Genomic DNA, 27,061 nt, shown 5'->3' with positions numbered 1-27,061 from the left:
TGACATGTCGGTCCATGTCAGGAACTGTCCAGGAACTGTCAGCAGAGAGCACTGTGGTCAGACAGAAAATACATTCAAAAAGAAAAGAACTTCCTCTGTAGTATCCAGCAGCTTATAAGTACTGGAGGGGTTAACATTTTTAAATTGAAGTAATTTACAAATCTGTGTGTTAACTTTCTGGCACAATCTGTTCAGGATCCTGTACGTGTGAATGTACCCTTAAGAGTATGATGTTTTACAGAGAGAGGGCAGTATTATTAGTAAATCTTTTTCGTGTGCTTTAAGAGGCTTTAAGAAACAAAATTATCCTAGAGAGGCTATCTGTGGGACTGCAATTGATAAAATACAAATACTGTATATACTCGAGTATAAGCCGAGGTTTTTCAGCATGATTTTTCGTGTTGAAAACGCCCCCCTCGGGTGAACTCTCCGCCTGTCAATCCCTTCTCAGTGGTCTTTAACCTGCGGACCTCCAGATATTGCAAAATGACAACTCCCAGCATGCCTGGACAGCCATCGGCTTTAGTTTTTTACTCTCCTCCCCTCGGTGGGAAGGAAGGGTGAGCTAGTCCGGGCCATCTATGCTGCAGGGACCGTCCGGCGGGGAGAGTTAGTCATTCCGGGCGGTCCATTTTCACTGGGAGGCCCCTCTTCTCCGCTCCGTGCAGGCCCCGGCCTAGTGACATTGCCTTGACGACGACGCACAGGGAGTTTCATGCGCAGGCATGTCTGCTGCGCATGGACGTACCTGTGCATCGTCACTAGTCCGGGTCCGGCCTGGAGCGGAGAAGAGGTGCCTCCCGGTGAAAATGGACAGCCCGGAACGACTAACTCTCCCCACCGGACGGTCCCTGCAGCATAGATGGCCTGGACCAGCTCACCCTTCCTTCCAACCAAGGGGAGGTGAGTAGAAAACTAAAGGGGGGGGGGGGTCTGGGTGATTAAACAGGACGAAGGCATGGCAGTGGTCTTCAACCTGCGGACCTCCAGATGTTTCAAAACTACAACTCCCAGCATGCTCGGACCGGTGAAGGGATTGATAGGCGGTGATGATGAAGGGGGTCTGGATGATAACAGGGGGGGGGGAATGTTGACAGGGTGATGATGACGGGGGTCTGGATGATGACAGGGGGGGGAGGAGATGATGTATTTCCCACCCTAGGCTTATAGTCGAGTCAATAACTTTTCCTGGGATTTTTGGGGTGAAACTCGGGGCCTCGGCTTATATTCGGGTCGGCTTATACTCGAGTATATACGGTACGTATTTCCCCATGCTGCGAGATTGCTGATCTAACCAGAGGAGCCTACTAGTGTACACCCATTCTATACATCTAGATGGAGATTTACCAAAACTAGTTGCAGTGGAAAAGTTGATCAGATTGCTTCTTTTGTTTAAAAAAAAAAGGCCTCTGAAAAATGAAAGCACCAATCTGATTGGTTGCTATGGGCAACTGGTCAACTTTTCCTCTGCACAGGTTTTGATGATCTTCCCCTAGTGAATGACGTATGAGGGATGTAAAGAAACTGTGGAGCAGTTGCCCAAATAGAAACTAATCAGTTTTCAGCTTTTCTGTTTTGAAAAGGAGTCTGAAAAATTGAAGGCTGGTTGCTATGGGCAACTGCTCCATTGTTCCTTTACACATGGTTTGATAAATCTGTTTTGTGGCAGCTTTTCAATAAGCATAAAATCATTGTGTGGCTTTCCGGGCATGCTGGGAGTTGTAGTTTTACAACAGCTGGAGGCCCCCTGGTTGGGAAACACTGACAGAGTCCACAATGCTTCAAAGCACAGTTACTGATAACATAAGGCCCCATGCACACACTTCCCTCACTAATGCTTTGTCATATCATAATGGTATTAGCACAGTCCTAGCTTACTGGACAACATGACGGGCTTTTTGTCAATCCTTCCGTTCCTGAAAAATAATATATATTTCTTAATTCTACATGATCCCAAAAGAGAATGTGAGCCAACCAAAAAGCATGTGAACATGGGATATACATGCCAAAGACCAACCAAATTCTATCCATCCGTATGTTGTCATGGCACAGAGATGTATGTGTGTATGTGTGTAATATATATATATATATATATATATATATATATATATATATATATATACACACACACACACACACAGTATATTTATTTATAACTCAAGGTATGTATGTTCCTGCATAACTTCTGCTTGGCTGAAGATATTTCAATTATATTTGTATACAGCTTTCTTATATGTCAAATGAAAATATAGTAGAATTTAGGGAATCCCGACACGGACAATCTCCCAGCTCGGGATTAACGCAATGAAAATATGTACTGGAAGTTTCATGCAAGTCTCTGGGACTTCCAATACATCTCCTGATCACCTTATTCTCAGGTTGTGGGGATGGCCTTGGAGTATTTTCCGGCCGCTGGACCAATGTCATTGTAAAGTATGATTTAACTGTCCAGCAAGCAGGTGCAGAGAATAGTTAGTGCGCAGGCAGGCTGGCAGGAGTAGCAGGAGAAGAGTGATGGGGGGAGGTAGATGGCAGTGCAGTGAAGAGTGCAGGAAAGACGAGCAACCTATCACTGCTGGGGCTTCAGAATACTGGGAAAGCTGGGTGGCACACAGCTTTCTTATTCTCCTGAAGAGCTCCAAAATGGCTGCTTTATCAGACAGACACTCTCTTCAGCAGACTGGGATCGCAGGCAGTACACAGTGCATGGCTCACAGGACTCCCCCAGCTTTTCCAGTCTCCTAAGGAGATTATTTGTCTGGTGAAGCGGCCATATCGCAGACATGAAGAGAAGCAGCAGATGTCACTTAGCTGCTGTATTTCCTGAAATGACATTGATTTAATTATTGACTAGCTGAGTACCCGGCATTGCCCAGTTTTTCTACCTAAACCTTGGGGGAGAGGTAAAAGCAACAATGATCTATAAATAACACATATTGCTTTTCCTCTCCCACAAGGTTTAGGTAGCAATACCGGCAATGCTGGCTACTCAGATACTACTTGAATAAAATCCACAATGAAGTTATGTAGCTAAAATTGGTCAGTAAATCCAAATGGGTAGTGCAAAAAATAAAAAAAAATAATAATAATAATTTTTAAATAAATGCCATCTGCAGCATCCCCCCCCCCCCAGCTTGCATTGGGAAAATGTTGAATGTATATTGGTGAACAGTAGAGCTCAAATAGTCCATCTCTGGTGGATGTGTCTTACAGTTCATTACATAGCCAGATATGATCCGTCCATAGAAGTGGTCCAGGAAAGGGGGAATTGATCATGGACACCCAATGGTCATTAGTGATGAGCGGCATTGCTCATATTCGAATTTGCGATATTTCACGAATATATAGACGAATATTTGTCCTATATTCGCAAATTTAGCGTATTCTTTATATTTGCATATTCGCGTATTCGAGGAAGAAAACAGTGAGGGGGTGGGCAACTTTATTATTGGTTGCTAGGGATGTTGTTGATCACATCTGACAAGTGTATTTGCATCATTCTAATTGGCCCACAAGTGAAAAGGAGTATGCTAATATGCGCAAAAAGTGAATATTTGTCATTTTGAATATATAGCGAATATAAATATATAAAAATTCGAAATGCGAATATTCGCGCCCAACTCTAATGCTCATTAGAACACATGGGAAAAAAAGCTCATGTGGTCTGAATGCACTTGAGTGACACTAGAAATATGGATTTTATAGAAAGACGTAAGAAAACAGCTGGCTGCATGCAAGGCCATTTACTCAAATACCAAATAGAGTGCTCATGCTGATGTTTATTATCATCAAAACGCTTACAATGGGCATGTGGGCATCATAACAGCACCATGAAGCAATAAGATAAGGGGGTGCAGTCTAATTCACGTTTTTTATTTTTTTTTCAACATAATGTGGAAGACGGGGTGTGGTTTCCAGGGAAAAGGGTGGGATCAGAATACACTAGATGAATAAAAAAGAAGCTAGTGGAGGCAGTTTACTGCTCTGGGCAGAGCTGATGCAAGGATTTTTTTTTTTTGCCACCCTAGATGAAAGCTAATTTTGCCACCCATTGACATGCCCGACCTTACCACTGGGGTGACGCACTGAAACAAACCTCCTTCTCATGTAATCACCTTACCACTGGGGTGACGCACTGAAACAAACCTCCTTCTCATGTAATCACCTTACCACTGAGGTGCACACTGTAACAAACCCACTCCTCATGTAATCTCCTTACTACTGGGGTTACACACTGTAACAAACCTCCTCCTCATGTAATCTCCTTACTACTGAGGTGACACACTGTAACAAACCCACTCCCCATGTAATCTCCTTACTACTGGGGTGACACACTGTAACAAACCTCCTTCTCATGTAATCTCCTTACTTCTGGGGTGACACACTGGAACAAACCACCTTCTCATATAATCACCTTACTACTGAGGTGACACACTGTAACAAACCTCCTTCTCATGTAATCTCCTTACTACTGAGGTGACACACTGTAACAAACCTTCTCATGTAATCTCCTTACTTCTGGGGTGACACACTGTAACAAACCTCCTCCTCATGTAATCTCCTTACTACTGGGGTGACACACTGTAACAATCCTCCTCCTCATGTAATCTTACTACTGGGGTGACACACTGTAACAAACCTCCTCATGTAATCTCCTTACTTCTGGGGTGACACACTAGAACAAACCACCTTCTCATATAATCACCTTACTACTGAGGTGACACACTGTAACAAACCTTCTCATGTAATCTCCTTACTTCTGGGGTGACACACTGTAACAAACCTCCTCCTCGTGTAATCTCCTTACTACTGGGGTGACACACTGTAACAAACCTCCCCTTCATGTAATCTCCTTACTACTGGGGTGACACACTGTAACAAACCTCCTTCTCATGTAATCTCCTTACTTCTGGGGTGGCACACTGTAACAAACCTCCTCCACATGTAATCTCCTTACTACGGGGGTGACACACTGTAACAAACCTCCTCCTCATGTAATCTCCTTACTACTGAGGTGACACACTGTAACAAACCCACTCCCCATGTAATCTCCTTACTACTGGGGTGACACACTGTAACAAACCTCCTTCTCATGTAATCTCCTTACTTCTGGGGTGACACACTGGAACCAACCACCTTCTCATATAATCACCTTACTACTGAGGTGGCACACTGTAACAAACCTCCTTCTCATGTAATCTCCTTACTACTGAGGTGACACACTGTAACAAACCTTCTCATGTAATCTCCTTACTTCTGGGGTGACACACTGTAACAAACCTCCTCCTCATGTAATCTCCCTACTACTGGGGTGACACACTGTAACAAACCTCCCCTTCATGTAATCTCCTTACTACTGGGGTGACACACTGGAACAAACCTCCTCCTCATGTAATCTCCTTACTACTGGGGTGACACACTGGAACAAACCACCTTCTCATGTAATCTCCTTACTACTGGGGTGACACACTGTAACAAACCTCCTCCTCATGTAATCAACTACTACTGGGGTGACACACTGTAATAAACTCCCTCCTCACGCGACAGCAGTTCTGGCTGGGTGGATGCTTCAGATGTTGGCTGGTTACAAACTTTCTTGCAGCGAACAGAGCGGCGCCCCTATAAAGAGTGCACTTTAGGCGGCTGCCTATTTTGCCTATAGGCAGAACTGGCCCAGGCTCTGGGAAATATTTTGCTTGAAAACATTACGTCCGGAATGTCATGAAGAGGCTTCTCTGACACAGACCATGCACCTAAACCAGGGTGCTTCCAACTGTTGCAAAACTATAACTCCCAGAATGGGAGTTGTAGTTTTGCAATAGCTGGAGGCACCCTGATTGGGAAATCTTGACTTAAAGGGGTATTCCAGGCAAAAACTTTTTTTTATATATCAACTGGTTCCAGAAAGTTAAACAGATTTGTAAATTACTTCTATTAAAAAATCTTAATCCTTCCAATAGTTATTAGCTTCTGAAGTTGAGTTGCTGTTTTCTGTCTAACTGCTTTCTGATGACTCACGTCCGGGGAGCTGTCCAGCCCCTATGGGGATACTCTCCCATCATGCATGGGATATTCTCCCATCATGCACAGCTCCCGTGACGTGACATCATCATTGAGCAGTTAGACAGAAAACTTCAGAAGCTAATAACTATTGGAAGGATTAAGATTTTTTAATATAAGTAATTTACAAATCTTTTTAACTTTCCGGAGCCAGTTGATATATAAAAAAAAGTTTTTGCCTGGAATACCCCTTTAAACATTGTTGTGAAGAAAGTACAACCTTTCATTGCAATGGTATTCCCTATTAGCAGTGGTCTCTTACAGTGGGATAATGTGATCTGTCACACTGTAAAAAACGTTCAGCTATGGTCTGAGGTTCGTAACAAAAAAGTTTAACCTATTAAATTTGGCCTAAAAATTCCCAGAGATGTTCTAGAAAAGACAAGTCTGATCCATGGGGGCCACACCTTGCAACTTACAGTACGGAAAAGATCTGCTGCTAATGTCTTAGTGCCAGATACCACGGAAAAGCACCAGAGATCTTTCGGAGTCCATGCCTTATTGGAATGGGTAAGGTAAGAGCTGTTTTTGCAGCATTACAGGGACCAACGATATTAGGTTTTAATGTTATGGCTGATTAGTTTATATATGCTATTTGGTCACGTTATGGTAGCATTATTTAAGCTTTTCGAATTGGTGTGATGCTATTGTATAGAGATGTTTTTAGACAACATATAGCACTGCTATTTGTGGAACCATTGAATTGTCACCTCAGCACCAATAATGAGAAATGTCTTCCCAGCTTTGCCTTTACTCCATTATTTACCTTTGTATGATTTGGCCCTTAAAGGGGGTTTTCAATCTTGCAAAGTTATCACCTATCCACAAGATAGGTATAACTAGTTGCAGGCAGGACTGGTGCAAGGATTTTTGTCACCCTAGGCAAAAGATAATTTTGCTGCCCATTGACTCCGCCCATTGGCCCATCCTTTGACACTCCCCCTTACTACTTAGGTGACACACTGTAACAAGCCCCCTCCTCATGTAATTAGTTTACTACTGGGGTGATACACTGTAACAAGCCCTCTCCTCATGTAATTAGTTTACTACTGAGGTGACACACTGTAACAAGCCTCCTCCTCATGTTATTAGTTTACTACTGGGGTGATACACTGTAACAAGCCCTCTCCTCATGTAATTAGTTTACTACTGGGGTGATACACTGTAACAAGCCCTCTCCTCATGTAATTAGTTTACTACTGGGGTGACACACTGTGAAAAGCCTCCTCCTCATGCAATTAGTTTTCTACTGGGGTGGCACACTGTAACAAGCCCCCTCCTCATGTAATTAGTTTACTACTACGGTGACACACTGTAACAAGCCCCCTCCTTGTGTAATTTGTTTACTACTGGGGTGACACACTGTAACAAGCCCCCTCCTCATGTAATTAGTTTACTACTAGGGTGACACACTGTAACAAGCCCTCTCCTCATGCTGCTAGCTGAGCAAGTGGTTTGGATGCTGGTTGTCTTACTTTCTTGTGGCAGACAGAGCAGTGCCCCCCCAATCAAGAGGGAGCTCCTGGCGGCTGCCTATTTTGCCTATAGGCAGAGCAGGCCCTGATTGCAGGGTTCCGACTGCTGGGGTCCACTGTTATCTCAAGAACAGGTACCCAAATTTCCTAAGGAAGCCGTGGAGACAGTTGAACGCTGTACTTGGCTATGTCCAGCAGCACCCATAGATAATGAATCAAGCACAACCACTGCTCCATTCTAACAGGAGATTTAGGACCCAGTGGGCACCAGCAGTCAAACCCCTAGATAAGATTGTTATCCCCTTTCCTGTAGATTGGGGATAACTTTACAAGAAAGTAAAACCTCTTTAATTTATTCTTTGGACTACATTAATCCTGGGATCTCAGATGATGTAATACATTTAACATTTTATACAGATTATTTTTTTTTTTTGCATAATTTCAACAAATCCCAGGTCTAAAGTTGTCAGATCCTTCATCCTTCCATCTATTTTACTGAATGACCTCCTCTGCATTGATTGTAATTGATTTGCCTTTAACTTAATGGACGGTATTCTCTAAATGAGTTTTCAAATCTATATTACAAGATCCCACTTTATAGTTACCTTCCCCCCATCTTTCATCTCCGAAACTCAAATTGTTGACTACGAACCTGCTCTCTGTTGATTTTGGTATTATTTTGTTACATATTCCATTTTGTCTTCTTTTATCTCATCTTCCAATTTCCATCCAACTGTTGAGATTGATTATTGTTTTCGCTTTCATTGATTTTCTGACATCTCCGGTCTTTTCTTCTCCTTCCCAATTCAGTCAATAGATAACTTATTCAATATATATATATATAAAAAAAATAGCCAATGAAGAAGGGTTAATGTTTGTTTGATTTTCTTTATTGTTGTGGGTGGTAAAGAGGTAGACATGGCCATTAGTGTTCTCGCTTTGAAATTTATGGTCATCTTAAAGAATGTTGAGTGTCTTGGATTTTCTTTATTTTTCTAAGACCTCTTCTCAATGGCTGGGCTAAATGTTCCGCGTCAGTGAACTTCCTGCAATCCAGGATCTGTTAATTTGAGCATTCTTTTTATACCCGGGTTTTATAGCTGGTTAAAAGTCAGCAATATTTACAAGATCTGTGAAGTAAAGGATTCCATTCTGATGTGCCTTTTGTATCACTGACACTCACATCTGGTCACTAAATAGAAGACACTTTTATTTGAGTTGGGGGAATCCGCTTCCTGATCTAAGATCCTTCCTTTTTTGTTTGTTCTTTAAACAACCAGAAATCTGTCATTCTTACCCCGCTGGCTTCGTATTTCACACATATTCGACCCAACATTACATATCTAGAAATTCTTGCAAACATTTAAAGTACCAATGTGCTTTCTATCCTCCCCCCCCCCCGCACAGCTATTTAATGATTACGTCAAATAAACTTTTATTTTCTAAATCCCTTTGGCATAACTCACTTGTCTTTATGAATCAACGGAAGCTTTTCAATTATATCCAGAAAAATGCAACATTTGACTGATTTAAATACTCTGGATCACTGCCATACTAATTTTCAGATTCCAATATAAGAGATAATTAAGTAAAACAATTTGTAGAAAATACACTCTTTATGCTGCAATGTATTGTTAGGAGCAGAGGATTTGAGAAGGCGCAAGATTAAAGATTATTTTATAGTCTATGCGAAGCGTCAGGGCAAGATTAGCGTTAGCAAAACTGGATGATGAGTGTAAATTTTAATGTGTAAACAAATAGGATTTTCTTGTCTTATGAGTTAAACTTCTTTTACATCAGCAATGCTTACTATCAATTCTCAGGGGCGTCTTTTCATTTTACCACTTACTGTAAAAATACTAAACGTTTTTGCTTAAATAAAGCAGAGAAAATATGTTTCCAAATGTAAGATAATATTTGCATCTGTCATATCCATCTTTATCTACATAATCTGTTTCTGTCTTCCTATCCCCCAATTATCTTTTTACGATTCAAACCTTTATATACCTATGTATGTATGATATCTCTTACTCTTATATTGATCTATATCAGACAGAACTGTATTACCTCACTGTCTTACTCAGCATTGTGCACCACATCTTTTGTTTTTATATTAACTATCTATGCTCATCTATGTCGATAACTGTATGTATGTATAAATATAAGTGTGTGTGTGTGTATATATATATATATATATATATCCAAACACATTTATAGCTATTCATGTCTCTATCTACATAACTCTGTACCTAAGTCATGTCTGCCGTTTTAGATTTGTCTGTATCTAAAATAACATATAACATAATAATATGTATATATATATATATATATATATATATATAGTAAAAACAAAAGGAAAAATAGCCAGCACAACATCTTTATACACAGGTGCCCGCTGCTGTGGCAAATACAAAATGTACAAAAAAGAAAGTTGCTACAGCACTCTTGGTCAAAAAATGGAGGCTCTCAGCACACTTTTTGATCAAAAAGGGGGGGACACATTTTGATCAAAAAGTGTGCTGAGAGCCTCCATTTTTTGACCAAGAGTGCTGTTGCAACTTTCTTTTTTGTACATTATATATATATATATATATATATATATATATATATATATATATATATAGATATATTATACATACATACATACACACACACACACACATATGAGGAAATAAACTTCATTGGTTTTTCACCTTGAATTGGGGTGCTTTGGGACACTTTACTTGGTGTGTGTATATATATATATATATATATATATCTGACAAATCCGAACACGTTACGAATTTCAGGAAAAATTTGATTCACAACAAATGCGAATATCGCCATGATTCTATTGCGCAAATCACTTAATTAAACTCCATTTAGTGCGGTCCAGGCTCCAGGACATCTAAATTGGCGGATCCACATGTGAGGACGTGGGGCAAGGAATCCTGGGAAGGCAGGAACAAGGGTAGGCGGGATGACCCTGAATCACATGTAGCATGCAGCCTATCAGCAGCCAGCCACCCCTGTGATGTCACAGCCCTATATAATCGGCAGCCATCCTGCAGCCAGTCACTTCAGCCTTTTATTGCAGAGAGAGAGAGAGAGAGCAGTGTGTGTTGCACAGAAAAGCATTTTTACAGCAGTGATTTACCTCCCAGTCACTACAGCGTTCTATTACAGAGAGGGACAGAGAGCAATGTGTTGCACAAAAAAGCTTTTTTAGAGCAGCGATTCACCTCAAGCCCAAATCCAGCCTAGAAGTACTGATAGGGAAGGGAGAGAGACTAAGAGTTAAAGTGCAATTTTGGGTGTAGTACACAGCGACTGTGTGCTGCAGCACTGGTGTGTACTGCTTGTGTTGTACACAGATACAGTTTTAAGTGTACTGGAAAATACTGTTTTAAGCGTCCTCCCCTCATAAGTGCATACCACATACGTACATCTAAGTGGTGTACTATTTTGTTCCTGTTAAAGTCTTAAGGGCCTAGATACTGCGAAAGGACAGCCAAAAGTACACACCGGCTGGTGTTGTACACAAATACTGTTTTAAGCGTACTGGAGCACATTGTCCTCCCCTCATAAGTGCATACCACATACGTACATCTAAGTGGTGTACTATTTTATTCCTGTTAATGTCTTAAGGGCCTTGATACTGTGAAAGGCCAGACAAAAGTACACACCTGCTGGTGTTGTACACAAATACTGTTTCTAATCAGTCGTTCCGACAGCAATCCATCGGCGAAGCCATGTCCAAGAGACAACAGTATGCGCCCACTCATCCAACGGTGCAGAAGCTGAATGTGCTCCTGTCCAAGTTGCTGGTGTTGCAGTCCCTCCCTTTTCAAGTAGTGGACTCTGCACATTTCAGAGAACTGATGGCTTGTGCAGAGTCAAGGGGGAGAGTCCCAAGCCATAATTTCTTTGCAAAAAAGGCAGTACCAGCCCTGCACAGTTTTGTGGAACAGAAGGTGGGCAAGTCCTTGAGCCTGTTGGTGTGTACCAAAGTGCACGGCAGCACTGACGTCTGGAGCTGTAACTACGGTCAGGGACAATACATGTCCTTTACGGCCCACTGGGTGAATGTGGTTCCTGCACAGCCACAACAGCATCTTGGACAGGTCACACCGCTTCTGCCTCCATGCTCTCAGGCCATTGGTCCTGTGACAGTGTACGACTCCGCCTCCTCATCCTCCACCGTGTCCTCAGTTTCCACTGCATGGACCTCTCCACTGCCCCTACAGCATACCATGTGTGCAGGGCACGGCGGTGTCACGCTGTTCTTCACATGGTTTGCCTTGGCGAACGGAGTCACACAGGGTAGGAACTGCTATAAGTCATTCATCGAGAAATCAAATCATGGCTTACTCCAGGAAAAGTGGAAATGGGAACCATGGTGTCTGCGCTGTGACAAGGAAGCCAGAGACATGCGCCCTGCATGGCACAAGTGTTCAATCTGGTTGTCAGGCGGTTCCTGAAGTGTTCCCCATATCTGCAAGACATCCTAACAATGGGAAGGAAACTTTGCATGCACTTCAGCCACTTGTACACCGCAAATCACACCCTCTTTATATGTTGGACTGACTATCCGAACAGAGAAAAGCCATCACAGATTTCTTGATGATCCAAGAGGATAAGGGGGCTCCCATGTGTAACTTCAATGTCAACCAGTGGCAGCTCATATGTGACAACTGCTGTTTGCTCTGGCCCTTTGAGGAAGCCACATTATTAGTCAGTCGCCAGGATTACTGGATGAACAATGTAATTTCACTGCTTCATCTACTACAACACATATTGGAAACAATGGCTGTTCAGGGCACTGGAGACGTGGCACCTACATCTCACGGACACATGAGCCCTGTGGGGGATGAACTGGAGGAGAACACTATATGTTCTCCTCATGCTGCCGCAAACTCCAGGCTGTGTCATTCAGCCACTATGGGTCTCCGCGCATGCGTGGTGTACTCGCACACATCGTGGCCGCTCCCCCTGTTCTATGAGCTAGGCTGAGAGCTGCCGTGATGTGCAAGTATACTGTGCATGCATGCTGCGACTCGCACATCGCAGTGTGTCTGCTCAAAGCGGCGTATTGCCTCTCTAAGCAAGCACATGGAAAGGCAGCATACAGCGGCCCTTCAGCGGCGGATCCGCAGCATAAAACACATTGAAGATACGCTTTCAGTATCTACTGAATACTGTTGGTAGTTGTAAAATATTGTCAATTTTATTTTACTGATATCCCAGTTCCAAGTCTATTCTCTCTTTTTACTTCTTAACGTGCGACATGTCCATAGTTTGCAGCATTATGGTAAAACCTACATTTCCCATGATACCCCTTTATCTTATCTCAAGCTAACCTCCCCCACTCTAGCTTGCTTTGCATGCTCAAGCAGATGGTCTACAAGCACAAGCCCAGTAGCTCATAATAGTAAACCAGCCCAAAGTATGGCATGGAATTGATGATGTGCTGTACTGTAGAGGAGTTAGGACCCTTTTATTTTAACGGGTGCTGATCTATAGATTGGCACTTGTTTTAAGACCATATAACAGGGCATCAACCATCATGCAGGGAGGGTCACATGAGCGATCACTGGATAATTTGTGCAGCTCTCTCCTTCCATCATTCACCAGCCTCACATTCCCCATTACACGGAGAGGTTTGCAGATGACTAACAAGGATGAGAATATTGGTGAATTGGTGACCCTATTATGTTTTTCTCTGTTATAGAGCCCTTAGGCTGTCTTTACATTAAGTATGTGCTGTACATTTTTAGTATGGTATGGGAAGTCTCCTGGTGCATTCAGAAAACACATCTATAGACCCCAATCACCATGTAATTTTGGCCTCCATCCAGGTGTTTTTATTTTTATTTCCTTTGTTAGGGTTTCTCTTTATTTGCTGGATAAAAAAGTGGAGACTTCTGGGCTATTTCATAGAGCAGGATTTGCTTAGACCAGCATATACTCTATTCTGCAGTTCATCTCAACGGATTTATTAAGACACATTGGCTGTCTGTGCAGTAGTGTTGAGCGGCATAGGCCATATTCGAATTCGCAAATATTCACGAATATATGGACGAATATTCGTCATATATTCGCGAATATTCGCATATTCGTAATATTCTCGTTTTATTTTCGCATATGCTATGTTTCTGACATGGACAGAGGTGTCAGCAGAGAGCACTGTGGTCAGACTGGAAAGAACAACTGAACTTCCTCTGTAGTATACAGCAGCTGATACGTACTGGAAGGATTTTTTATTTTTTTTATTTAAGTCATTTACAAATCTGTTTAACTTTCTGGAACCAGTTGTTATGAAAAAACAAAACAAAAAAAAACAATAGTTTTCCAGCGGAGTGCCCCTTTAAATCATAGTACATCTGAAGGAACTCCATGGCCCTTTTAACAGCACTGTAAGTGCAGTGTAACTCACACATTTTTGAGTGTTATGCAAAAGTTTAAGATTATTATATATATATATATATATATATATATATATATATATATATATGTTTATATATATATATATACCAGAAGCCTGGAATAAATGCATAATAAATTCCCCCATATTTATTTTTTATTTTCATGGTAGCCGATGTAAGCGACATCTGTCAACGCTATACAGTGAAATTAATAGTAATAGTCAGGGCAGCACTGTCAAAGCCTTGAGTCCAAATGCAAGATCCAAAAACAAAATGGCAGCATTCTAGTAGTGATAAATTCCTGATTGTTCACTACTGGAGTTCTTTTTTTTGGATAAACAGCGGAGGTATACGACAGGGTAGTTTCCCAACATGTACAACTGCCAAATATATATACAACTGCAGAAACACTGTGTAAAAAAGTCACAAAAGTGTACATGTGACGGATGCACATATTGTCCCCATCACAGAAATAAGGAAGAGGAATAGAGCTCATGTGAGTGATGTAAAAAAAAATAGGCTTAAAGGGGTACTCCGCTGCCCTTGCATTTGGAACATTCTGTTCCGAACGCTTGGAGCGGACAGTGGGGGTCGTGACGTCACAAACACGCCCCTAGTGATGTCACACCATGCCCTCTCAATGCAGGATCTCTGTGCAGCACCCGGCATTTGTTTAGAGAGATGGGTGCGGGTGGCGGGGGTCATGACGTTATGCCACACCCCCTCAATGCAAGTCTATGGGAGGGGGCGTGGCGGTGACGTATGCACACATTGTCACCATCACAGAAATAAGAAAGAGGAATAGCGCTCATGTGACTGATGTAAAAAAATAGGCTTAAAGGGGTACTCTGCTGCCCCTGCATTTTGAACATTCTGTTTCGAACACTTGGAGCGGGCAGCGGGGGTCGTGATGTCACAAACACGCCCCTAGTGATGTCACACCATGCCCCCTCAATGCACGATCTCTGTGCAGCACCTGGCGTTCGTTTAGAGAGATGGGTGCCGGCGGCGGGGGTCATGACGTCACGCCACACCCCCTCAATGCAAGTCTATGGGAGGGAGCGTGGCGGTGACGGATGCACATATTGTCACCATCACAGAAATAAGGAAGAGGAATAGAGCTCAAGTGACTGATGTAAAAAAATGGGCTTAAAGGGGTACTCCGCTGCCCCTGCATTTGGAACATTCTGTTTCGAAAGCTTGGAGCGGGGGTCGTGATGTCACAAACACGCCCCTAGTGATGTCACACCATGCCCCCTCAATGCACGATCTCTGTGCAGCACCTGGCATTTGTTTAGAGAGATGGGTGCCAGCGGCGGGGGTCATGACGTCACGCCACACCCCCTCAATGCAAGTCTATGGGAGGGGGTGTGGCGGTGACAGATGCACATATTGTCACCATCACAGAAATAATGAAGAGGAATAGAGCTCATGTGACTAATGTAAAAAAATAGGTTTAAAGGGGTACTCCGCTGCCCCTGCATTTCGAACATTCTGTTTCGAACACTTGGAGCGGGCAGCGGGGGTCGTGACGTCACAAACACGCCCCTAGTGATGTCACATCATGCCCCCTCAATGCACGATCTCTGTGCAGCACCTGGCGTTCGTTTAGAGAGATGGTTGCCGGCGATGGGGGTCATGATGTCACGCCACAGCCCCTCAATGCAAGTCTATGGGAGGGGCGGGGCTACCACCACGCCCCCTCCTATATACTTGCATTGAGGGGGTGTGACGTGATGTCATGACACCCGCCGCCTGCACCCAGTGCTCTAAACGAACGCCAGGTGCTGCACAGAGAACGTGGGGGTCCAAGCTGGGGGACTCCTGCGATCAGACATCTTATCCCCCTATCCGAAGATGATAAGATATCAAGGGGCGGAGTACCCCTTTAAGAGGATATATATGTCATGTCATATGTGAGTAGATGTTAAAAGTAATTGTAGATTATTAAAAAAGTTGTCTACATAAGACAATGGAAAAATCAGTAACCTCCAACCCACTCTACATCCCCTTGGAGAGTACACTGTATGTATGTGTAGATCTATAGAAGAAACATTTTATTAAACATATATATATATATATATATATATATATATATATATATATACATGCACAATATTTGTTTTCTCCTGTAAACCTGTCTGTTCTAAACACCATTAATACCTGCTCTCAAAATATTATGTCACAGTTATTTTCTTCTCAGCTTGAGATGACTGGATTTCTCTGAAAATACTTAAGATGTCTCAAGTTACTGTAGCGGAAGTCATTTGACCTCACATGAACACAGAAATCCTACAGGATTAAGGGGAAAGCCAGTACCAATTCAAGGAGAGGAGAGCTATTCGGAAAGGTGATGGAACTGATGTTATAAAGAGGATTAAAGGAGAGATAAAGAGACACCAGAGGAAATACAACCATTTATCTACTGAATAGTAGGAGCTTTCACGTGGCTTATATTGAAACATTTATGACATTTACTGTGCTGAAAGCTCTAAACAGTGATTTATTCCTTATAGTTATCAGAGATGTGTCTTGTAACAAGCAATGCACAGTCGTCACATTACCAGATTATCAATGATGGATCCTACTCACTGGCAGCAAGCAGAGATCTTGAAAAATGTGAGGAATTGAAACAAAAAGTATAGTAAAAAAATGTAAAACTTTTTACTTTGCAAAGAACACCACATCAGATTGTTTCTTTGCCTTTTCAGCATACTTAGACTTTCATTCCAGATAATGGAGACCTGATATTTATTCCTATATAATTTTACAAATATATATATATATACTAGCTGAGTACCCGGCGTTGCCCGATTTTTCCTTCCTAATCCTTTTTGGGGAGAAAAATAAACAAAGGAGGAAGCTTTTGACTTCATATGCAGTCCTCATATATTGTTGTCATATCCCAACCCCACATCCCAACCTCCTATCCCGTCCTTCTATCTCGACCTCCTATACCGTCCTCCTATCCCGTCCTCCTATCCCGACCTCCTATCCCGACCTCCTATCCCGTCCTCCTATCCCGACCTCCTATCTCGACCTCCTATCTCGACCTCCTATCCCGACCTCCTATCCCGTCCTCCAATCCCAACCTCATATCCGACCTCCTATCCTGACCTCCTATCCCGTCCACCTATATCAACCTCCTATCCCGACCTCCTTTCCCGTCCTCATATCTCGACCTCCTATCTCGACCTCCTATCTCGACCTCCTATCCCATCCTCCTATCTCGACCTCCTATCCTGACCTCCTATCCAGACCTCCTATCCCGTCCTCCTTTTCTGTCCTCCTATCCCGACCTCCTTTCCCGTCCTCATATCTCGACCTCCTATCTTGACCTCCTATCCCGTCCTTCTATCTCGACCTCCTATCCCAACCTCCTATCCAGACCTCCTATCCCATCCTCATATCCTGTCCTCCTATCTTGTCCTTCTATCCCGACCTCCTACCCGACCTCCTATCCCGACCTCATATCTCGTCCTCATATCACGTCCTCCTATCCCGACCTCCCATCCCATCCTCATATCCCGACTCGTAATATGTGTACCAGGTAATGAAATAGCTCCACCTGTATGGAAATTATATGGGAACATACATTTCCAATTGATTTGCATGGGACTTTAAAAAAAAAAAAAAAAAAAACTGAACCTCACAAATGGGGGTAGTTAAGGGTTAAATTAACTATCCTATATTTTAAGTGGACATATAAGTAACATGTGACCAATTATTATCAAAATATCTCCAGCCGTTGGGAAGTTATGCAGTAACATATATTTCCCATTGACTTGCATGGGACTTTAAACCTAAGCCCCGCCCCTGGGGGTGAGTGAGGGTTAAATTATCTATCCTATGTTTGTTGTTGACATATAAGTAACATGTGTGCCAAGTTTCATGTTAATATCTTTAGCCGTTTGAACATGGACAGAGGTGTCAGCAGAGAGCACTGTGGTCAGATTGAGAATAACTACACCCCTTCCTCTGTAGAATACAGCAGCTGATAGGTATTGGAAGGATAACATTTACCAATCTGTATAATTTTTTTTTAGCACCAGTTGATTTAAAAAAAACAAAAAAAAAAAACCTTTAAAGGGGTACTCCGATGGAAAACTTTTTTTATCAACTGGTGCCAAAAAGTTCAAAAGATTTGTAAATGACTTCTATTTAAAAATCTTAATCCTTCCAGTACTTATCAGCTGCTGTATACTACAGAGGAAGTTGTAGGGTTATTTTCTGTCTGACCACAGTGCTCTCTGCTGACACCTCTGTCCATGTCAGGAACTGTCTAGAGTAGGAGCAAATCCCCATAGCAAACCTATCCTGCTCTGGACAGTTCCTGACATGGACAGAGGTGTCAGCAGAGAGCACTGTGGTCAGACAGAAAAGAAATTCGAAAAGAAAAGAACTTCCTGTAGAGTATACAGCAGCTGATGAGTACTGGAAGGATTGAGATATTATAAATATTATTGATTTACAAATCTGTTTAACTTTTTGGCACCAGTTGATTTATTTTTTTTCCCAATAGAGTACCCCTTTAACTTCCCAATGACCAAGCCTGTAAAAGCTATAAAGCGGTACTCTGCCGGAAAACATCTTATCCCCTATCCTTTGGGTGTCTGATCCCAGGGGTCCCGCCACTGAGGACCACAGTGATCTCTGGGCCAGCAGCGGCGGCGGCCTCCAGAACACGGAAGCTTGGAGCTTCTGTTTTTGTGTTGTCAGGCCACGCCCCCTCATTCACGTCTCCTCCCATAGTCATGAATGGAAGGGACATTGTGGCTGTGGTCGCCAGTAATCCGACACGGAGCGGAGTTTGCTCTGTGCACCGGATGACTGGGGTGCCGCAACTGAGATCGCATGGGTCCCCAGCGGCGAGACCCCCACGATTAGACATCTCATCCCCTATACCTTGGATAGGGGATACGATATTTCTGACAGAGTACACCATTGACAACCAGCTACATTTTTCTGTTTCTTTTTTTTGCCTTTTCATTTAAGCAGCCATAACAAGCAGTGCAGGCTCTCTGTACAGACAACTCTGAAGTCCTTTCTAGGTCCTTAGGGCTGAATGCAAAGCACTTCTCTGGCATCCAATAAGGTCACTGGGAAAACAGGTGCCTCAGCCGGAGTGGGGAGTCCCTTTTGATCATGCCATAGTAACAGACTGTGGAACACGTGCCCATGCTCCAAATCAGTGTTTCCCAAACAGTGTGCCTCCAGTTGTTGCTAAACTACAACTCCTACCATGCCAGGACAGCCGTTGGCCCTCTGGGCATGCTGGGAGTTGTAGTTTAGCAGCAGCTAGAGGCATACTGGCCAGAAAATACAGCTCCAAAAGGATGTCTAAGAACTAGAGCTGTATGTGACAGCTTTGGTTTGTAGCATAGGAGTGATCCAACAGCTGCAAACTCCACTCAAATACAGTGTAACCAAAAGATGTCACTGCAGATTAAGGACACACACTAGCCATCAAAAGACAGCAGTTTTTAAGGTGTTAACATGTTGCTGTTTTTCTGTATAAAAACATACACATAAAAGATTACACTATTGTTCTATGGTGGGCTTTTTCTGACAAATTGCAGATTTATACAACATGAAGCTATATGCATAGGCCCTATTACTATGGTCCCTTTCACACTAACATTGTCACAAGGTAATGTGATGGCCATTGGGGCCACCGGGGAGAATAGCTGAAAAAACAGTGGCACCAGATGGACCCCATTGACTATAATTTGGTCCATCGGGACCCACTGTGGCCCGTTGTGCCCAGTCAAAATGACAGTCATCAAACTAAAAAAAAAAAAAAAAAAAAAAGAGAGTTTGACGGCCGTTCTTGACGGGACGCAATGGTAGTGTGAATGTAAAGAGATAACTGACTTTTCTATGAAATTTAGTTTGGGGTTATTTATAAGCAGTGACATAAAGTTGTAGAAAGATGATATCATTATTTTTACCTGAGCAATTGTAGGACAGAAAGGAACAATTTCCTTCCTGGTGAGGAAGTGGTTAATATATGAGGACAAAGAATTAATAAAGAATCACAATTCTGAATGCGTCATATTGAAGCACAGTTTTTTTTGTGACTGTGTTAAAAGATCTTTTAAATATTCGGAATATCTAATTACAGCTTTCCCCCACAATGCTTCTATCTGAAGAATAAAGGAGGTTATTGTACATGAAATGATACAGTACTTAAAGGCACGCACTGCTTAAATAATAGGTCACTGACATTTAGCCCTTGTGTTTTCTGCATATTGTCTTTTTTTTTCTTTATTTTGAAGATTTTTTTTATATTACATACATAAAACATAGAAACATTCAAAAGAAAAAAAAAGAAAGTTAAGACACATCTTGGCGACTGTTGCTATTCGTTATTTTTAAGCTTTTAAGAAAAGAAGGGGGGAGAGAGAGAGGGAAGTAAAGAAAGAAAAAAGAAAAACAAAAAAGGGTACATTTATAAGGATCTAAATTCAAGCCATTTTGCCCATAGGATGGTAAACCTTGATAATTGATTACAGGCAGAAGCAATGGATTTCTCCATGGTGTAGTTGAGGTGGGTTGTATTGATAAGGTACTGAAGGTCTGGTAGTTCCACACTCTTCCACTTAGACGCCTTTTCCGCCTTAGTGACTGTAATAAAATACACAGTGATAGTGACGTCTGGGAGACAGACAACGTCTAAACCTAAGTGAAGCAGTGCCACCTCGGGGCCCCAGGGAAGAACATAGCCTACAATTGTACACTAGGTGGAATATGTTTTGTACAAAAAGCATGGGATCTTTTTACATTCCCACCATAAATGGATCATAGTGCCTACTTCCTCATTGCAATGCCAACATTTATTAGAATGACCAGAGAACATTTGTGCAAGTTTGTGTAGGGTTAAGTACCATTGGTACATAATTTTTCTAGTAGTTTCTAAATGGGAGGCATTATGAGAAACCTTAGTGCTCAAGGTAAAAGAATGGGTCCATTGGTCAATCATCAGTAAAGGTTTTACTTAAGTCCTGCTCCCATTTTTTACAATAAGTTGGTAAGGTTGCAGTAGAGAGCAGGGAATGGTAAGCTCTAGATATTTCTTTGTGTAGTTGGCTAGTATTGGAAAAAAAACAAGAGGTATAAAGTTTTGGGTCGAGAGGTTGGGAACTGAAGGGATGGGACATAGTGTCTCAACTGTAAATATTTGTAAAATTCTGTACTGGGAAGAGAACATATCTGGGTGATTGTTGTGAATGGTAAAAGCCCCCTTGTGGTCAAAATATCTGAGTATGTTAAAATGCCATGCTGTTGCCAAGTAGAAAAGGCAGTATTAGGAATGTGTGCTCGAGGGATATACAAGGGCATATCTTCAAGTCTCAAGGGAGTATAGAGTCTCGGACAATGGGCAGAGACCAGACTTGGAATGATGCCTTAATCGTGGGGCAAAATTGTAATGTGGTAGCTTTGGATACTCGAGCTAACCAAAGTGCTGTGTGGAGTGAATCTGTTGATATTAAAGAGGATTCTACATGTATAGCTACCCATAGTTTGGAGCAGTCATTTATCCACCATAGTTTTAAGTGATCTAATAATGAGGCTCGATAGTACCGAAGCAAATCTGGACAGTTCAGGCCGCCTCTATTACTTGAAAGGCTCAGTAAGTTTGTAGATATTCTAGCCTTTTGGTTTTTTCCAAATAAACTGCATAAAGAGGTCTTCTAAAGCTTGAACTGGGACTGGGATAGGTAAATTGCGAAAATAATAAAGGCAATAGTATCATTTTAGTAATGGCAATTTGGCCAATCCAGGAAACAGGAAATTTTGAATAATTAGTGATGTCCCATAAGAGTACAGTGTTTAAGGCAGAGTAATTAACCAAACTTAAAGGAGTTCTCTAAGCTAAAACTTTTAACCCCCGCTTTGCCCGGGCTGTAAAACTATACATAATAAACTTTCACTTACCTGCCTACGATCCCCCGTTGTTCCGATATCGCTGTCCTGTTCTCCGGTCCCGGTCTCTTCCACTTCCTGCGGGTCGGTGACTTCACTCTTTTCTCAGCCTATCAGCAGCCGCAGCAATGTCCCGTCGCGGCCGCTGATAGGCTCAGCGCAGAGTGAAGTCACCGACCCGCAGGAAGAGGAAGCTGACAGGGACCGGAGCACGGGCGGCGATATCGGAACAACGGGGGATCGTAGGCAGGTAAGTGAAAGTTTATTATGTATAGTTTTACAGCCCGGGCACTGCGGAGGATAAAATATTTCAGTTGGAGAACTCTTTTAATTTAGATGTGGGTGATATGAGAATCATTCCTAAATATGGGATTTGGCCATCTGTCCATTTGTATGGGTATGCTTTTTGAAGGTGTTTTTTGAGGTTGTATAGGATTCCAGTGCTTAAAATAAGGGATTTGGAAGGGTTAATTTTGTAGCAGTTTATATCACTGAACTTCTGAAGGATTCTGGATACACCGGACAGGGATGGGTTAGGTGAAGTAAGAGATAATATAATAGGCAAAGAGTCCGATAGCAATGCTCTTTTAGAATCGATTAATACCCCAGAAACTTTATTGGAAGAACGATGTTCTGGGCGAGTGGTTCCATAACCAAGGTGAATATTAAAGGGGACAGGGGACATCCTTGTCTCGTGCCGTTGGAGATTTGAAATCTCTCAGATAATGTGCCATAAATACAAACATTCGCTGAGGGATTAGTGTACCGGGCCATAACTGCCTTTCCAAAGGTTCCCCCCAGGCTGAACTTAGTGAGCACTTGTGTCAGGTAACCCCAGTGCACGCGACCGAATGCCTTCTCCGCATCCAAAGTGAGAAGCAGAGAAGGCGTTCAACGACGCTCCAGCACTGATATAATATTGATAAATCGGCGGGTTCGTCTGAGGTTTGGAGCCCTCTAACAAATTCCACCTGGTCGTTAGTTATTAAAAGGGGCAAAACAGCATTGAGTCTACTGGCCAGTATAGAAGCATAGATCTTGAGGTCCGTATTTAAATGGGCACTGTCACCCAAATTTTTGTTGATATGTAGTAGTACTTATGTACTACAACATATCTCTAATATAGTTTCATTTTTATTTTTTTAATTAAAATGGTTTAATTTACATTTGAAAACTGGCCACTAGGGGTCTCCATCCTAGTGGACGGCTGCAGGCTGGCGTGACGTCACGCTTCGGGCATCGGTCCTAATTCATTCAGCCTGCGCTGGCTCCCTGCCTGTCAATCAGACAGGCAGGAGTGAGTGCTGTGAAAGCTGGGGCTTGAGCACATTGTCTCCCTACCCTCGCGCCAGCCCCGCCTCATGACATACGTGCAACAGCGCGCAGTGCTGCGCTGCTGCTTCTGTCTTGGACATGTTATAGGGAGCTGTTAGGGATCGGGTAGCCTGGCTGTGATTTTATAGGGAGTTTTTTGGAGGTGGGAAGGTGGGCCGGGGGGTTGGGGGCAATGGGGGGGATTTGCGTTGTGGGTGTGGTCTTATAAGGAACTGTGTGAGGGGGGGGGGGGTTGCTCCCGTTACAAAGATTGTTTTCTGCACAGGGTGCCTCTAGTTGTTTCACCACTACAACTCCCAATAGATGACAGCCAATAGATTTCAGGGCAAGCTGGGAGTTGTAGTTGTGAAACAGCTGGAGGCACCCTATATATTTGAACTGAGGGCTAAAGTCGGCTCCCCAGCAGGCATCAATGACGTCACGCCTGCTGGGGAAGGCTGCCTGGTTTCCCAACCAGAGTGCCTCCAGCTGTTGCAAAACTACAACTCCCAGCATAAAGGCTGTCTGGGCATGCTGGAAGTTGTAGTTTTGAAACAGCTGGAGGCACCCTGGTTGGGAAACACTGCCTTAAGGAGTTAATGATAAATAAACAAGCAGTGTTTCCACGTGTTGTGGGCCCAGTGAGGTCACTTTCCCTCCTCTAGTGTCCACAGGTCACATAACCAGAACAATTTTTTGAAAAAATTGCGGCAAAAATGTCACGGTTTTACCGCGATTTTGAAAAATAGCGGTAAAACCACGCCATTTTGGGCTGCTACTTTACACCCCCCCAGCCCCTGGTTGTACTGCTAGTCATGGGGGAGAGAGGCAGCACACAGTGACATTACTCACCCTCACAGCCGCTCTGTGTTCCTGGGAGGCCTGTCAGCTCTCAGCCCCATCCTCTTCCTGTGCTGGGGCGGAGCCATCAATCAGGTCCAGGGCCTTCACGCCCCCTCTCATAGACTTGCATTGAGGGGGTGGGGCTATGACACCACAAGCTCCCGGCACCGGCTCCAGCGTTCGGAACAGTTTTTTCCAAATGCTGAGCAGAGTAGTACGCCTTTAACCTCAAATCCTGCCACAATACCATTGGGGGTATGCTTTAGGCACAAAACCTATCATGAAACACTTAAAGGGGTATTCCAGGAAAAAAAATTTTTTTACATATCAACTGGCTCCAGAAAGTTAAGCAGATTTGTAAATTACTTCTATTAAAAAATCTTAATCCTTCCAATAATAACATGTCATCAGAGAGCACTTAGACAGAAAAGAACAACTCAACTTTAGCAGCTAAAAAGTACTGAAAGTTTACAAATCTGTTTAACTTTCTGGAGCCAGTTGATATATAAAAAAAGTTTTTTCCTGGATAACCCCTTTAACTCCTTAAGGACCCAGCCATTTTATACCTTAGGACCCGGCCATTTTTTGCACATCTGACCACTGTCACTTTAAACATTAATAACTCTGGAATGCTTTTAGTTATCATTCTGATTCCAAGATTGTTTTTTCGTGACATATTCTACTTTAAAATAGTGGTAAAACTTTGTCGATACTTGCATCCTTTCTTGGTGAAAAATCCCAAAATTTGATGAAAAATTTTAAATTTTTGCATTTGAAGCTCTCTGCTTGTAAGGAAAATGGATATTTCAAATATTTTTTTTTACTCACATATACAATATGTCCACTTTATGTTTGCATCATAAAATTGACGTGTTTTTACTTTTGGAAGACACCAGGGGGCTTCAAAGTTCAGCAGCAATATTCCAATTTTTCACAAAATTTCCAAACTCACAATTTTTCAGGGACCAGTTAAGGTTTGAAGTGGATTTGAAGGGTCTTCATCTAAGAAATACCCCGCAAATGACCCCATTATAAAAACTGCACCCCCCCCCCCAAAGTATTCAAAATGACATTCAGTCAGCGTTTTAACCCTTTAGGTGTTTAACAGGAATAATAGCAAAGTGAAAATCCACAATCATAATTTTTTACACTTGCATGCACTTGTAGACCAAATTTTTTAATTTTTACAAGGGGTAAAAGGAGAAAACAACAATCACTGATATATAGATCAATATTAGCTAGCTCTAGACTACCAAATCAGGAATAACAATAGCTAAATTTTAAACCTTTTATTACAAAAATTTCCTATTACAGAATAACGTACACAAATCCCCATAAAAAACAGTAGATATCAATTATTTCACAAAGTACAATAGTAATAGGGACAATTCCACGTAATACATACCTCACCCACCCGACGCGTTTCCCCGTAATTCAATGAAAGAACATACGGTTCATCAGGGGTATACAAGCAATTAAAGTAGTCGCTTTAGGACAAAAATGCACATACACATAATAAGTACATATAGAACATATACATAGTAATACACAGAAAAAGTTCGGCTCTGCTTATTATCGATGAAAACTGCCGTGATGTGTTTTCAGACCTTCATTATTGTTCCAAAATATTCATAAACAAGTATGTCCCTTTAGATAGCCGACCTCACACATATATGGAGGGTAAACTCAAAACAATATGTTCTCCAGAGATGTCGCTGTTGTAGTATGATTATACATAGATATGGGTAGAGCTATCCAGCTAAGAGCCAAAACTAGGGAGCAGGACTATCATTAGTTGTACAAAAATGCCCGAGAAGCAAAAGACAATTCAAATACTCTATCACTCCTCCTTGGTTAAAAGTTCCACCATCTAGGCCTTATATCCAGAAGTCAGAGATAATCCTTTAGCATAAACAGATAGCCGCAAACAGTCCCAACCAGCTGCACTCTAGGGACACTCTCCTTCACAACAGGTCCCACTTATACTAGCGACCACCAATACACATGACCACCGCTCCTGATCATCATGGGAGGGGAGGGGGCTGTGTAGGGGTATGTGTATATGTAGTGTTTTTTACTTTTTATTTTATTTTGTGTTAGTGTAGTGTAGTGTTTTTAGGGTACAGTCACATGGGTGGAGGATTACAGCGAATTTCCCGCTGCGAGTTTGAGCTGCCGCGCAAAATTTGCTGCATCGCAAACTTGCAGCCTGATACTCACTGTAAGCCCCCTGCCCATGTGAATGTACCCTGTACATTCACAGGGGGGGGGACCTCCAGCTGTTGCAAAACTACAACTCCCAGCATGCACAGTCTATCTATCAGTCCCAGAGACCCGATCAGCCCGGTATCGCCGCAGATTGCAGGGCCGATTTCCCTCACGATTTGCGGCAATCGCCGACATGGGGGGCAGGCATGGCCCCCCTTGGCGTTTGCCCTGGATGCCTGCTGAAGGATTTCAGCAGGCATCCGCTTCCAATCTCTGCCCGGCGCACGGCAGGGACCGGAAAATGCCAGGACGTACGGGGACGTCCTGGGTCCCTAAAGCCCAGGGTGCGGGGACGTCCCCATACGTCCTCGGTCCTTAAGGGGTTAAAGAAGTAAATCTGTACAGTCTGGAGGGGGGACTTGATTGAAACCTTTAAATATGTAAAAGCATTAAATAAGATCCACCAATTCTACTTTGCAGTGACATCAGTCATTTTACCCAAAAATCTACGGCGAAACAGAAAAAAAAATCATTGTGCGACGAAATTGAAGAAAAAATGCCATTTTGTAACTTTTGGGGGCTTCCGTTTCTACACAGTACATTTTTTGGTAACAATGACACCTTATATTTATTCTGTAGGTTCATACAATTAAAATGATACCCTACTTATATAGGTTTGATTTTGTCGTACTTCTGGAAAGAAATCATAACTACATGCATAACTAATATATATATATATAACTTTTTTATTTTGCTGTGTATGGGGCAGTATGAGGGCTAATTTTTTGCGCCGTGATCTGAAGTTTATATTGTTACCATTTTTGTATTGAT

General features: G+C 42.5%; 1 long non-coding RNA gene across 1 annotated transcript in view; it reads left to right on the top strand.

Moving 5' to 3' along the window:
• Nucleotides 1–777: 777 nt before the first annotated feature.
• Nucleotides 778–27,061, top strand: part of LOC130277684 (uncharacterized) — a 101,043-nt gene continuing 74,759 nt past the window's right edge. Inside the window, exon 1 of the long non-coding RNA XR_008845528.1 lies at nt 778–903. This is a non-coding gene — a long non-coding RNA (uncharacterized LOC130277684). The remainder of the gene's footprint in view (nt 904–27,061) is intronic.

Source organism: Hyla sarda, chromosome 6 (genome assembly GCF_029499605.1).
Source record: "Hyla sarda isolate aHylSar1 chromosome 6, aHylSar1.hap1, whole genome shotgun sequence".
Lineage (NCBI taxonomy): Eukaryota > Metazoa > Chordata > Amphibia > Anura > Hylidae > Hyla > Hyla sarda.
Note: the sequence above shows the minus strand (reverse complement) of the source record. Positions and strands in the feature narration are given on the sequence as shown.